We start from the raw sequence: 15,509 nt of genomic DNA, 5'->3' as shown, positions 1-15,509 counted from the left end.
TTTCATCTGCCCTTCTTTACAGAACTTTGTCTTGCTCTTAGATTTAACCACCAATTAAGAGGGTTTTTTTCCTGTAATATTTTTGAGCATAAGTGGAATGAGAGATTTGTAATGGAATGTTGTTAAAACTAAGAATACACAGTACTTTGAATACAATATTTAAAAAAAACATTCCAACTATAAAAATATCAGTAATACTGATGAATGGCTCAAAATTTATGGCCAAATAAACAAACCATAGAAGTTGAATAGTAGTTAAGCATCAGTGCAATCAACAATTCCTGTAGTTATTTTTCTCACTGAGATTGCTTCTGTATCCCACTTTCACATGCAGTTAGGCTGAGAGAAACATTTGGGAATGAAGAGAGTTCCAAGAGCTCTGGAGAATGAAGGTTGTACCTTATGGGCTCAGATTCTTTGAACAGCTGAATTCTACTGGAAATCATTGTGCCAGCACACACACAGGTGTATCCTCAGTCTGGCCCATGTCCATGCAATATAAAGTATTTTCTGTTGTACCCCATAACATGTTCTGTCATTGTATCTCTATATAACTTGCCATACACATACTGAGCCCTGCTTCGTGTCTCCTGCATATAACCAAGCTTCTTGTGACAAATCTGACCCCTGGGCAGTTTTAACCATCATCCAAATAATAGAGAAAGATAAGGAAAAGAGTCTATTAGAAAAACAAGGAATGGTTTTTACACCCTCTTCAAATATGGAAGCACCATTCTATACAACCATGATGAGAATAAATGTCCCTTTGCCAGCACTCTCCCATTACCTGGGAAAAGACAAAAAAAAAAAAAAATCACATCATGGAATAAGGGAGGCCTTTTATCCTGAGGAAGAGTAGTGCAATTCCACTGGGACTAGCTGCACAGCTCCTCTCTTAGTGAAAATCTCACATCAGAGCACCCAGCTGGAGAACCCTTGAAAACAGACACAACTCTCATCAGCAATCTGCCAATAATATGATCACTCTGACAAATTTTACAACAGTGCTCTTATATCTGGAGGTTTTACTAAAGCATCAGCTCTAGGAGTTAGATGTTTTGTGAGGCTCTCAGCTTTTATTTTTAGGCTAAGTTTTCAGGTCTCACAATTCATGCACTAAAAACGAGAAGGGACTGATGTGATCATTTGTACCCCTTGAACATCATTGTAGGATTTCCCTTAACTTGTTCAAACTTCTCTTGAATCAGAGAATTATTTTAGAATTGAAAGTTTCTGTGCTAGAAATCCCAACACTGCATAATTTCAGACACAGACTTGAGAAGATTGAATTCTTTTGCCCAATTAAGAAATAAGAAAAATAAATATGAACATGTAATTTTGAAAAACTGAGTGTTTTTTAATCTTACATATATATTTTTATTTTTGGAGGTGGATAAAGTTAAGGAGATTTTATTCATAATTTGTTAGTGTAGCTAATATTTTGGGTAAGAACAACATGCTTTATGCTTTTAAGAAACATATTCAAAACTTGGCTTTGTGCATTAGTTCCTCTCACTAAAATATAGGTAAGAGGCATAGAAAAGATAGAGACATTATTGAAGCCACAAGCTTTTGTCACCTTTCTGCCTTTATAGATTATCATATTGGCTGCTCTGGTGTTACCAAAATAGTATTTTATTACTAGTGAAATTATTTTTAGACAGTTGACAGAAAGTGGAAGAAATTTCAGACTGACTAGTTATATTTTCCTCATTCAAATCTAACAGGTTATGATAATGAAGAAATACTTTCTGCACAGATATATGGTGAAAGATTAAAAGTATTTGGCACATAGTCACTGAGTGAAAATTTTGCAAATAATTTCTGCAGCTTACATTGCAGGTTAAAGGAACAGATGTTAAAAGATATCAAAACTTGCAAGTAATTAAATTCCTGATTTGAGCTTATGTAAAGTCAGGAAAACATGATTAAAGCATTTGTTTTTTTCTCTATATTTGGTCAACATCAGGACTCTGCCAGAGCCCTACTTAACAATTCACAAACTGATCCAAGGATTGGAATACTGAACACTTTCTTGATAATTTTTGATATTTTCCTATATATGTTTCAATCTCTTTGGTCTGGACTACTTTATATCAGGCTAGAAGAGTTCTTAGCCTTGCAACTCATGGAGCTCCCTGCACAGTTGCCTGTGATGGCAGCAGATTAGAGTCTATAATGGCTTTTTATTCTCCACCAGTCCAATCTTATTAATGCAGACAGGAGCATTGGGATAATGAAGGTCCTCTTATTTTTAATGGTTAGTAAAAAAGAAACTTTTTCTCCACTTTCAATTAACTGTGAACATATTTTGGTGTGAATTACCCTTTCCTCCATAATCTGTCACACAATTGTAGCAGGTTTTCCTTACACAGCAATTTTCATCACAGACTCTGAGAATCCTTTAAAGTACAAATAAAATCTTAGCGCACTGAAGATCCTTCTGATATTTTACCCAACACAAAGTTCAGTCTGTGTTCCGAGTGTCCTTCTCAATAGACTATCTCGTAATCCAAATTAATGCTATATGGGCACGTGAAACTGCTGCTCAAACAGAAGGCAACAGTTGTTTTGCTAGATTACATCAAAGGTAGGATTTCAGCTTTTATTTTCAGCACGGCAAAAAAGTAACTCACTGATTTCTGATACAGTTAACCTCTCACATTTAGAGCTAAATTAAGAAGAAACCACAAGAGGAATGCATAGAGTATCTCTGTTGATTTTCTAACTACTCAAACATGAAAAATTGCTTTTCATAATGCTAGACTATACTATATCAGCTCCTTCAACTTTATGCTCATTAAAAATATATAATTCAATATTTCACAGCATGCTGAACTCCTTTCTTAGACACATAACCTTTTGTAAAAACAGGAGGACAAAAATTTGAAGATAAAGTGATGAATCAGGTGTTTCTCTTTTGGAGAGAACAGGTGCAATTCTTCTCATCTATTGGACACTTGTAATACCTAAAAGCTTCAGAAATGGGTGTTACAGATTAGAAAACGTGACTAATTTAAGCAAGTAATAATGCATTTCAATTAAAGAGCATTTTAATTAATATTTAATAAAGTCCACACACTTGATGGCTTAACTAGATCTTATGCATCTTTTTTGTAACAATTAGTTTGCCATGGCAGTGATTAGAGTACCAGCAGCTCGGCCATTCTAGTTATGTTATTGTAAGGCACTTGTGAAAGTCATGCTCATCAAATGTACAATATAAGGGCACATTATTTATTTAATTAAAAGTCAAATTTAGGCTGAGGGAACAACTTAACACGCTAGCCAAGCAAACTATGCAATAACTGCAAATGTCATGTAAATATTAAGAATTATTGATCTTGGCTTTCCTTGCTAACTATTTTTTTATGTATAATGTTTCATTAAAAGGTATTAAAAGAATTACACTTTCCTCAAAGTATAACTGCTTTCCTAACATATAACTGCTGACTTTGTTTTTATGTTGTCACTCCACTTTTCCTATGATGAAAAATAGTAGTCTTCAGATCAAGATGAGTACTGACTGGAAAAGGCTTTATGCTACATGGATCACTGGAACTATGTCTAGTTTGTTGAAAAGCAGTTTCTGTAACATGCTCAGTAGAATTCTGTTATAAACACACACATAATATGCTGTCCCAAGTTTCTTGCTTTTTTGTTTTCCTCTACTCCTGGCATTTGATCAAAATCTATATAAAAGAAGTCCTCTTTATCCATATGAGTGTGGGGTACATGCAGGAATAACTGAAGTATTTAATGTGATACTGCTGCTAATTTTGTTTTCATGTTGTCACTCCACTTTTCCTATGATGAAAAATAGTAGTCTTCAGATCAAGATGAGTACTGACTAGAAAGAACTTTCTGCTAGTTTATATAGTTTTGGGTCACTGGAAATATGTCTAGCTTGTTAAAAAGTGCAATTTGGTCAGTAGAATTCTGTTATATACACACATAATATACTGTCCCAAGTTTCTTGCTTTTTTCTTTTCTTCCACTCCTGGCATTTGATCAAAATCTATATAAAACAAGCTCTCTGTATCCATATGAGTGTGAGGTACATGCAGGATACCTGAAGTTTTTCATATGATATTGCTTTCTTTATTCCATAAAACCACAGAGCTCCATCATTGGTCAACAGTCTCCAATAAAACAGCTACTTCCTTTTACTTTGAAAAGAATGCTTGAAGTAAAAAAAAAAAAAAGGGTCTGAAGCAAACACCTTTCATCTTGAACCATGGGCTGCCAGGAAAAAGAAACCTGCAACAGTTTCCTTGAGTCCCTCAGCGCTGATTCACTTAAGGAAAAGTGAATCCTCCTGAAATGCCTTTCAGCATTATGAGCTTTAATGATGCCTAGCACAGCAGTGTAATTAACAGTATCATTGATATATCTCAATTCTCTGCTTTCCAGTGGCACAAACAGGCTAATGCCAGATTGCTTATTAAAGGTTCACCCGGGCTGCAAAAGTGTACCAGATGAAACAATCCCCCAGTAGTCATGTAATGAGGTGCAGACATCTGTAAGATGATTTCAGAACTCTGAATGGGAAGATTAAAATCTGGTGGTGCTGCAGATGTTTTTATCATCTTCCCCTCAGCTGTTGTCACTGAAAATAGATCAGCCCTCCAATGAAGCTGGAATGCCAATGGCTCAAACCTTGTTTTTCCTTAAATGCTTTAGTGCATTGCTATCCCTAAATTACTCAGAGATGTTCAGACTAAAATAGCAGAAAAAAAAAACCTTTCAGAAATATTTTTAGACGTAAATATTTCTAAATACTTTTAGAAAAATCTCCTACAAGTGAGCATTTTTTGGCTGCTCTTCTTTCTGGCAGTACCAAACCTTAATGTATTGGCAAAGGAAGAGAAGGATCTATTCCCCACCTGAAAAATAATCACACATTGCATCAAATGTGGTAGGGTAACTTCTGCCCTCTTTCAGATCGCTTCATATTGGCACTATGATAGTCTCAAAGCAAGCATGGGGCAGGGAGGTAAAAGTGCTGCCCAAGCAGGTAGGAAACTTTTACAGGACTAGAGAAAACCAAATATTATGTGACAACAAACAAAATGCCAGCATTCCAAAAGTTCTTGATTCCACCCTCTCTCTTTCTTCTCACACAGGTGAGGCAATTTCCAACTAAATGAATTGTTGACACTTTTTAATACTGTAATGAAACATAAGCAGCAAGACCTTTCTAAAAGAAACCACTGGACTCTTTCCTGCTTTTTCTCCTGTAAAAAGACAAAACTTGTAACTTTTTTTTTCAGCCCAGCCCGTTCACATTATTTTCTCCTGATTGCACCAGCCCACACGCATCAGCTGAAAGTAATGAAACAGCTTCATTTAGCTAAAAGCAAGAAAATGCTCATGATTGCCTTAAGCTACTCTTTTGTTGAGGCGTGGGCAAAGAGACCCCTTCAATTGCCAGTGCCAGGAGCAATCTGGACAATCACATCATAAATTTATGGACTTTCACTTTGTAACCCATTGTGCGGCCCAGCCCAAGCACTACTTGGACTGATTCAGGATGTTATTCCTGAGACCGTTAAAATGCAGAACTCCATTTTACGTTCACAAAAATATTTTGCAAATATTTATAAAAGATAATCTTTTCATGACAGTATCTACAAAAAGACTCAGAAATATTGCAAGATTTATCCTCTCAAACAGCCAAATTTAGAAGGACCAACTCTAACAAAGCCCCAGCCTCGTTTAAATAATTAAGAAAGGAAAATAAAAGTAGCTGGTTTTCTTTTTTTTTTTTAAGGGGAAAGGGAAGAGAACAGCAATTTGTTGCCTTCTATAAAATACTAAAATTGTTACCTCTGATATCCCTTCAAATTTTTTTACATTACACCCACCTCCCATAACATCCACTCATATGTATTCATAATTTTTGATTCTTTTGAGAGAATTTTCTCCTGCAATGCAAATTTCAGCTTGCAGAAGAAAAATATAAAAAATCTTCAAAGCTGTATTGTATCAATGCTTCTATATTTTCAAAGGAGTTTTTCTTCATTAAAAAAAAATAAATGTCCATACATTTCAAGTTTAGCACAGAACATTATAGACAAAAATAAATAAAAACCACAAAAAATAAAATCAAGGAAAGCTTGCTGTTGTTCACCTCCACCCTGCATGTTACTTTCAATTTTTTAATGTTCTGAGACATGAACAAATCTCAGCAATTTTTATAGCTGGGTAATTCATATGGCTTGGAAATTTCCTTATTTCTCAACAGAAGAGCAATAATGCAAATAAAGCTCAAAATAAAATCCTCTAACTTTATCTAAGAAAATTAACTTTCTTTAAATAAAACATTCTAAAAGTTCAATATTGATTTTCTGAGACAGACATTTTCTCATAGTAAACATGCTTAATTTTTTTTTTGTCTAAATCCACAATTTTATTTTATCTTTTGCAGAAGTTTCCATCTCAAGAGTTAAAAATAGGCAGTAAAACCCAAAAACAAGTTGGCAAAGGAGTAGAATCATATATGGCTCCAGACTGCAGCATTCATCAGGGAGTTGGAGTTATATTTTGGTGTCAGAGGAACAGAAAATGATCAGGTAATTTACCCCAAATTTCAGTGCTGCGATATTCTCGCTTCTGTAACGACCACAATGGAATTCATTTATTATATCACTGGGACTAGATCAGGTCTACCTACACCACTATGACACATTTACTTACACCTCACAGCCTGCACATCATTCTTGGTTTATTCAGATCTATTTTCCATAGCAAATCAAGCAAACAAAAAACCCCAAAAAAAACCAAACAAAAAAACCCCACAAAAACCAAAAAACAAAGCAAAATGCAAAACAAAACGACAGCAAAAAAAAAACCTAACAAAACCTCCAGAGAAAGGAAGTTACTTAAGATTTATAAACCTGGTCCTTCCACTGTGTTCAAACTCAGCTGCACTGAGAGCAAACTTTGGTTTCAGGTATTTTTATTCAAAGCAATTAAAGCTCTACTGCACTTCTGAGAACAAACACGTACATATCAAAATACTTAAAAGTGAAATGAAAACTTTCCTCTTCACAGTAGCAAGCACTTTTAAATTGCTTTGCCATTTAATGCTGCCTCAGTTGCACACCAAAATTAAGAAAGTTACTTTCAGACATCCTTGTTATTCTTCATAACAATCCCAAAGATGTCTCAGTGAAAGCAGACTTAAAGCATGCTTAGTGCTTTACAGGAAATCTGTTCCCAAACACACAGTCCAATTAAGTGCCAAATGATGCCTTCAGTTCTTACCCATGTAATCCATACAAGGCCATGGAGATTCTAGCAGCTGAAATTTAATGCCAAAAAAGAACATTCATTATTTGGCAAATCACAAATATACTTTTTTCCCCCGGCCTAATTGAGTTCTTCTCATTTTGAAATTTATCCCTATGCAACTAGTTGAATTACCAATGGAAAAATAAATTAAAAATCTCTGTAAGCCAGGAATTGGTGAGAGGCATGAAGGATGAACATATTTTTTTGTTATGGGACTAAACAGACGGAAAAATTTAAAGTCATTCCAAAAAAAGCTGTGGTCTAGATTCAGAATGCCTTTCCTGAGACTTCAGTTTGTGTCTCCACCAGCCACTGTTTTGATAAATTTCCTCAACACAGATAGATTTACATACAAACACAGTAAGAGTACTATTTTGCCTCCAGTTTTTAACTCACCAGGGAGTCTTAAATATTTGCTACCCACAGAACCAGAATTGAATTAGAGAACGCAAAAGAATTTCTGCTTAACTGTTGACTGATCATCAAACAAATATTATGCACAATAAAAGTCAATTTCTAAAATGCTAAAACCCCACAAGCTATAAATTCCTAGTCATCCCCTCTGTGGCATTTGTAATCTAGACACCTTTTTAAATTGCTTCTTAAACATGTCCTTTTGAAATTAGGAATTGCTGAGCTGTTGAGTCTTCCATGGGGTATCAGCTGGATCACAGCTCTGACCATCCCTGTTGCCTTTGCTTTTTAAAAGTGATTCTTCCAAATGCTGTGATGAGCAGCAAGCTACTCACAACCTGGGAGTGCTAAAACCCTAAAAAACTGAACCTTTTTCCAAAATCTACTCTCTTTGATTAGTATCTGATCTCTCAAGCAGTATCCCTCTTGGGCCTGGGTAGTGGGGAAGGGTTTCAGTGATACTTTAAATCTTTCAGTTTAGGATTTCCAACATTTCACTTGGAGCTCGTCCTGGGCTCCATTACATAAAGATTAAACACAACTTGAAAAACCATGAGTTTAAAAGGCCAGATTTATTTAAAGGTCTACAAGAAAGCAAAGAAAACTGCTTTGTATTTCACCATGTTTCTATGAAGGAAACCCATGAAAGCACTGTTTAAAGGTGTTAAATAAATCACAAGGAGAGTGAAGCAAAACCAGAAGAGTGTTCACAATGAAATCTGCCCCTTAGAAAAATTCCAGCTTAATTTCCAGACCACAGAAGTGTGAGTAGTAATTTTAATTTAATAATGATACCCTCAAGGCACCATCTTTAAGTAGGTGCTACTGAAAGGAAGGCTGTCTCACTGCAATTTCCAGCAATTTCCAAGTATTAAACATATTCACTTTTATGGGAAAAGGCATATTTAGATCTCAAAAGCACATTTTAGAATTCAAATGTTGATCTCCTGGAGATTGTCTTGTTTTTTATTGTTTTGTTGGTTTGGTTTTGGCTTGTTGTAAAGAGGTTACATTTCAAAATAAGGCAAAATATCACAGAAAAATACTTATTTAAGGTAGTGCTACAAAGCCCATGATGAGTACTGTAGAAGAGATCTTACCTTTCAGCAAGAAGGCACAGATTTTCATACCCTTATTCAACTTCAACTGCATTCCCTGTGTGAGTAAAAGGAAACTAGAGTGGGCCCTTTAGATTGAGAAAGATTTTTTTTTTTTAATTAAATACATCCTTAGTAATCCAGAGTAATGGTAAAACCAATGGGATTCAGAAGCCAGCAGTAAGTTTTGATACAATGACACCTTGGATTTTTGCAGCCTTTTTTAACTGTCCTATTTTTATTTTTTTTTTAATTCACATTGCCACCTGGAATGAACAGTCCATGTTAACAGTACTTTTATGGACAGAAGTTTACCACTGAGTCAACTAAAACATAGAACTTGCACCAAAAAAGCAGGAATGACAGTTAGTGTACATTCATTTGCCCAGAGTAAAAAGAGATTAAAATCTTAGTACGAAGGCTAGACATACTGGAATTAAATGGCAGGATTAATCTTCAAAAAAAAATTGATAAAATTTTGGTCTCTGCTTCTGAGATTGTATAAGAAATCTGAAATCCATTTACATTAAAAAAACAAAATGCAGAGTCCATTTAGTTATCTCAGTTCAGAGAATAAAAAATAAACTACCTTTCCCATGCAGATATTATTATTGAGTTTTTATTTCCCTGTTTTCTTTTCCCTTTTTTATCCTATCTTTTTTTAACTGATGAAAGATGAATCATGTCAGGCATTTTGCAGTTCTGTCTAAAAACAACGGTAGCTATCCCCATTCTCCTCTCCTTAGCACTAAAACCCATGCCTGGTTGCAGGAAAAATTACTCTGCACAGTTTTCTCTTTGAGGTTAATAGCTCTAATTCCTAGGGAACACAATACCTTGACGAATTCAAAGTCATTAAAAGGGACCAGAGTTATTTTAGGTCACTTCCATAGAGGGCTAAAGAATTTCAACATCCATAATATCAAAGCACAAATTCATTAGCATAATCAAATAGGCTAGTTCAAGTAATTACTGTTCAAAAAGCAGAATAACAATTCTTTAGCTAAACTTCAATGCCTCCATATCCCACACAGATACAACCATGCCTTTCTTTCCTACTGTGGCTGGACCATAAAAGTTTTTTTTTGCTGTATAAAAACATAAAATTATAAGTTGGGCCTACAAAATAAAGTTCTTTAAACAGTAAGAGGTCTACAATGCTTTCATAAACTGAAGCCATGATTTCCAGCTCACAGTCAGTGTGCACACATGGTGGCTTGGTTGAGGCAGTGGAAATTAGTTGCAGATCTCTTCATCACTGTCAGCCAATGCCACTTCAAATTGCAATGCAATATTTGAGTTAAAAAAATCACCTCAATGTTGTACATAAATCTTCTCCATGCTCCAAATTTTAGGGACACATATAAGCTATACCTCATGCAATGGATACTCTAATGGATACTGTTAAAAGTCCAGTATTATTCTTAGATTTGAAGGAGGCACTGGAAGAATATCACATGCTCAACAGAAGACAATAAATGCACATTTGCCTGATGGATTATTTTACCAACTCCCAGGTTATACTTGCTTGGATTTTCTAATTCTCAGTTCATTGAAACAAAAGTATACATCCATAGAACAAAAGTAAAACCTTTTCTCACACAATATTAATAAAAAATTTAATAGAAAAAAAACAAATTAATGATACATAAAATGATTTGTCTCATATAATCCTACTAATATTTGGTCTCCCAAAAAGTTCCTCTCAATGAACACAGAAACAAGTCACAAATATTTATAAGTGATAATACAATCAATTAAGGGGGAAGTTAAAAGTTCCCTCTGTTTCTGTTAGCAGGTTCCTATGAAAGAATAGGGAAAATTCAGAGTGCTGATTTTGTTCTTTCTTATAACACAAAAGTAACCACAAGCTTAAAACTGCTTAAGGGAAAAATGATTATCTGATCTTTCTGGCTGTTTTCTATGAGTTTTTCCTTGTAAATCTGTCGGTGGCTTCCCCACTTGGAACTCATTCCTTTGATCTTCAGTGATAGAGGTGCTGGCATTCCTGGAAAAAGCCAACACCACCAGCTTCCCTGACAGATTATGCTTTAGTGATTCAAATTGTTTAACAGCTTGGGCTTGGTGTTTCTCAGGTGGTGTCCGAACTTTTTTCACGTTACTAAATGCATTCCCCACTGCTGTTACTTCCCCTAATTTTTTTCCAGGGGGCTTTCCTCTGGTTTGAGGCAAGCACAACACCTAACTCCTGCAGTAGGTAATTAGAAGTGTACTGCCCTTTCCCCACCATGCAGGTAAGGGCTAATTCAGCCTTGTCAGGTTTCTGGCATGGAATTATAAAAGACATTTTTTTTACAACTAGGGTAGCCATCCATGAGCAGAAAGCTCTCTAAATTTTAGTTACCAGTTCCACAAAACTTAGCTCAGCAGCATTTAAGAGAAAAGTATTGCTATTTAATTTCTTGTAATAAGTAGGCCAGATAAGAGAATTAGAAGGGAAGTTTAAGACCATTCCTCTACTGTTGAAGCAATGTGTGCTGGTATCAGGAACTCTAATGTTAGGTTTGCAATACTTAATTCTGCAGCTATTAGTAGGTCCAAATTCAGAAATTCTATTCTATAACTCGTCACAACTCTATTCTATAACTTCAGAATTTTTGTTTTGCAGCAAATATCCAGCACTGTGATAGCAGAGACTCTGGGTTTCCTTTAGGGTTAAGATTAGCAGATTTCTATTTCTCACTTGTGAGCCAAAAATATTGCCGTGAGCCATAAATATTTTGCCAAATGACCCATGTTTGCCAAATAACCCGTGCTCTGGTGATTTTAACTCTTTGCTTCTTGGGAAGTACACGCTGCCTTTCAACATTCCACCACAAAATCAATTCAGACTGGGTTTCACTATCACCCAGTTCATGTCCAGACTTTGCCATTTTGGTAGCAGCACGCAGCACTGTTTCAGTAGCAGTTTGCTGAATCTGACAATCATTTGAGCTTTCAGTTTTAACTGAGGGTTGTAATGATGCTTCTTCATCATCAGATGCAAATCTAAATCTCCCTCTTTATCAGAACAACAGATTGGCTCACTGTCTCCCAACTCCTCCACAAAAAGGTCTGAGTCAAAAGAACTATTCCTGAGAATATTATTAGCTCTACATCCCCCAGTTTCTCCTGTACAATTCTCTTTCATGCACAGTCAAAAACTCTGTTTGAAGCTCCCTAAAACACTGGCACTCAGCAGCAAGCAGCCTCTCAACCTGCAGCCCTTTTTTGTTTTCCTCATTTTGCTGACACTACAATTCTTTCACCAAATCTTGTAAAGACAGTAATATTTCATTTTCAAATTCCTGAGTAACCAATGCGTCATTATTCCCATTTTCTTATGCCAACTCCACCCTAGGGGGAGAGGGATGACTTACAAAATTTTCAAGAAAGGAAAACAAATTATTTTCTTTACGCTGGCCACCCAGGGTAGCAATTTTCAAAAAAAAAAACTTACACAGCTGCTCTCACAAATTGTCTCAGAGGGGAGGCTGTGGCAAAGTTTCCAAAAGTTTCTACAGAAGGAATATTCAAGGTTTTCCTCAGAGGGAAATGTAGTGTCCAAAGGCACTTCAGGTCAGAGGACAGAATGCACTTCTGACAGAAGTGAGGCCATGTAACCATTCAAAACACTACATACATTACTATAACACTACAAAAGCTTTAGAGAACAGTAAATATTGAGCAGAAATACGGGGAAAAAATCCCCAGTGACCTTAGGTAGATGACTTAGGTAATGACTTAGGCAGCTTCTTTGGAACATAAAAATTGAGGAAAATATTAAGGCCAAGTATTTTCAGATATGTGAAGTTATAAAAGTTTGAACTCTTCAGGATTCTTATTCTCTATTCCTGATTAAATACTCATTACAAGGTTACACTCACCCTGCATCTCAAGAAAAACACTAAAGGAGTCATGCTGCTGACATCTGCTTGGATCTCACTTGGTGGAGAGTTGAGCCTCCCCAGGGAAGCCACAGCCACAGTTTGAGAACTGCTGTGTGCTAAAACTACTGAGTACAACAGCTCCTTAGGACAAACAAACACATTTTGCTCTGATGATGCATTCAGTACCAGAGAATCACATTTTTACAGATCAAAAACCTGATCTCCACCCTTAAATTAAAAGATGAACAAAGCACTATTACATGAGTGTAGGTTTCTTTCTAAACAGCAGGACTCAAACCACATCCTAGGCTTCATTTCATCTTTCCCCACAGCCATGTCATTCTTCTCCTTTTTATGTGATGACTTACATAACCCTTGCAGAAAAACCTGTCCCTCTAATGCTTTCAAACACAACTTTACCTTACAAATCTCTCTGCAATATACACCGTGCTGATAAATGCACATTACAGGATCTGCCTACTATGTCAATTTACAGAGGATACAAACCCTGACAGCTCCTGGCTACAAGGTGTTGTTGCTCAAAACACATCTCTTTATGCTCTTTCCTCCAGAGTCATCTTGTTTAAACTTCAGAATTTCATTTCACAACAAGGCTGATGCATGCACTGAGGAGTGCATAAATGTCTTTTGTTTGCATTCTCTTTTCCCTAGGGCAGTAGCTCAGTTACAAACCAATTCTTCCCACCTGTCAAATAGAAATCCTTTACCAAATACAACAGTCATTTTCTGTAAATAGCTCCCCCCAGTCTTTATATACAACAGAAACATTCCCTTTATCTGCAACTGCATAATATTTGAAGTATGTGAAACTAATAAAAAAATAGTAATTTACTTAGGAAAGTGGTTAGAAATAAAATAAAATCTCAATGGATTTTTTTTTTAATGTACCCTTCTCCAAAGTCCCTTCCCTGAAGAGTTTTGGTGCTTACTGCTGACAAAAAATCTTGGGAGAGAAAAAATATTCTAGATTATTTTTGTCTTTTTAAACAAACGTGGGCAAATATAACGTTCCAAACAAATATGAGATTCAAAGCAGAATGGTATTAGGGATAATTACCACCAAACTCGTTCCATTTCCAAATGCAAACCCAGCAGTACAAAAATCTCAGGAAACTTCTAACATTTCAGAATAAACATTTCTCAGAAATTTTTGAGCAACAAGTCAATAGCTCAGCTTTATATTTCCTACCCATGGCACAAGTACAGAGAAATCCAGGTTAGAGAAAGGCATTCTATCCCTCTTCCATATAAAATGAGCCAAACTGACAATCCCTTGGCACATTTCTTACTTTTGACAGAAAACTTTCATGCTAATTGATTTAAATGACATTAAGTATGACCTTAATAAGATGAATCTTCTGTACTAAAGCCGGGTCAGAATATGACAAGAACTGTATTATCCTCCTTCGAACCAAATAAATTTATTGGGGTTTTTTTTTAAGTGTAGAACACTGGGTTTGTTAGAGTGCCTAAGCATTCACAAGCATGCTTGAATAATTACAGGCACAAAGAAGGCAGCAAGTGAGATGCACTATTGCTATTAAGGTTCACTCTGATCTCCTGACTGAGCCTGGAAGGCAGAAGCTGCTGCAATTTCATAATATCAGCACCACTTGTGCCTACAGAGACAGTCTTTCCAAGTGTCATGCAATTACACAGAGAAATGTTTACAGCTTCCTTTGTGCTCACTCACAGGTCTCCTGGTGCCTGCAGTCATTTTTAATCAGAGTAAGAATTCCTCTGGTGGATAATGTAGGCCTGCACCGTTGTGGTGTTGTGAGAGTCCCCAGGATGAGGTGAGAGATGAGAATTTGACTCCAAGATCTCAGAAGGCTTTTATTATATTATATTATATTGTGATATTCTAAAACTATGCTAAAGAAAGAGAAAGGAGACATCAGAAGGCTTAACAAGAATGAATAATAAAAGCCCATGACAGACCCAGAGAGTCCGACACAGCTGGACTGGGATTGGTCATTAAGTCAAACCAATTCACATGGAGCCAATCAAAGATGCACCTGTTGGTGAGCAACCTCCAAACCACATCCCAAGCAATCAGATAATTATTGTTTACATTTCTTTTCTGAGGCCTCTCAGCTTCTCAGGAGAAAAATCCTGGAGAAGGGATTTTTCATAAAATATCACAGTGGCACCTGCACCTCTCAGCCAAGCACAGGAAATAAACAACAGCTCATCCAGGATGAATGATGAAGCATGGAGCACATAAGACTAAGACAGGAAAATGATTGTTTGAATACAATGGAAATTGTGATGTGAGCCAGCCTAAAGATGGTGCCAGAACATGTGGAGGTGTGTCCCGTGGATGTGCATCCAGGGAAGGAATGCCTTGAGTCCCTTAAGTGCTCCCATTTCCAGGTTCTGGTGGAACAGGAGTAATGGGTCTGTGGTTTCATCCTGCTAAAATATCAAAGATGAAACAAGCAAGGATCCAAAGTTCCAAATACATCACTTTTGACAATGAAGGGACATGCAAACTAATGCATAGATTTCTGTTGTTCTGGTTTTTTAAAGTTTTTTGATGTTTACATTCTTGTAATGAATTTTCTCACACACTTTATGTAAATAATTTATTGTTTTGCATTATTTTATGGAAGAAGAGAAATTTGATAGACTGTTGGTTTGTCCAGTGTCATTGGAGAGGTGGCACTGTCATCCTCCAATCCACTGTCACTTTTGGAAATCTATAAATGTTAAAGTCAGAAATTAAATGCCCTCTTTTTTACTTGGAAAGTCCCATGTCCGCATCATTTTATTTCATGTCCTATAGCAA

General features: G+C 36.1%; 1 long non-coding RNA gene across 1 annotated transcript in view; it reads right to left on the bottom strand.

The window, feature by feature from the left end:
- Positions 1-764: 764 nt before the first annotated feature.
- Positions 765-15,509, bottom strand: part of LOC136555903 (uncharacterized) — a 48,209-nt gene continuing 33,464 nt past the window's right edge. The window contains exons 2-4 of the long non-coding RNA XR_010783555.1: positions 8,811-8,865; positions 7,270-7,306; positions 765-787 (exon numbers count right to left, since the gene is read on the bottom strand). This is a non-coding gene — a long non-coding RNA (uncharacterized lncRNA). The remainder of the gene's footprint in view (positions 788-7,269; positions 7,307-8,810; positions 8,866-15,509) is intronic.

This window comes from Molothrus aeneus, chromosome 4 (genome assembly GCF_037042795.1).
Source record: "Molothrus aeneus isolate 106 chromosome 4, BPBGC_Maene_1.0, whole genome shotgun sequence".
NCBI classification, from domain to species: domain Eukaryota; kingdom Metazoa; phylum Chordata; class Aves; order Passeriformes; family Icteridae; genus Molothrus; species Molothrus aeneus.
This window is presented reverse-complemented; position numbering and strand designations above follow the sequence as displayed.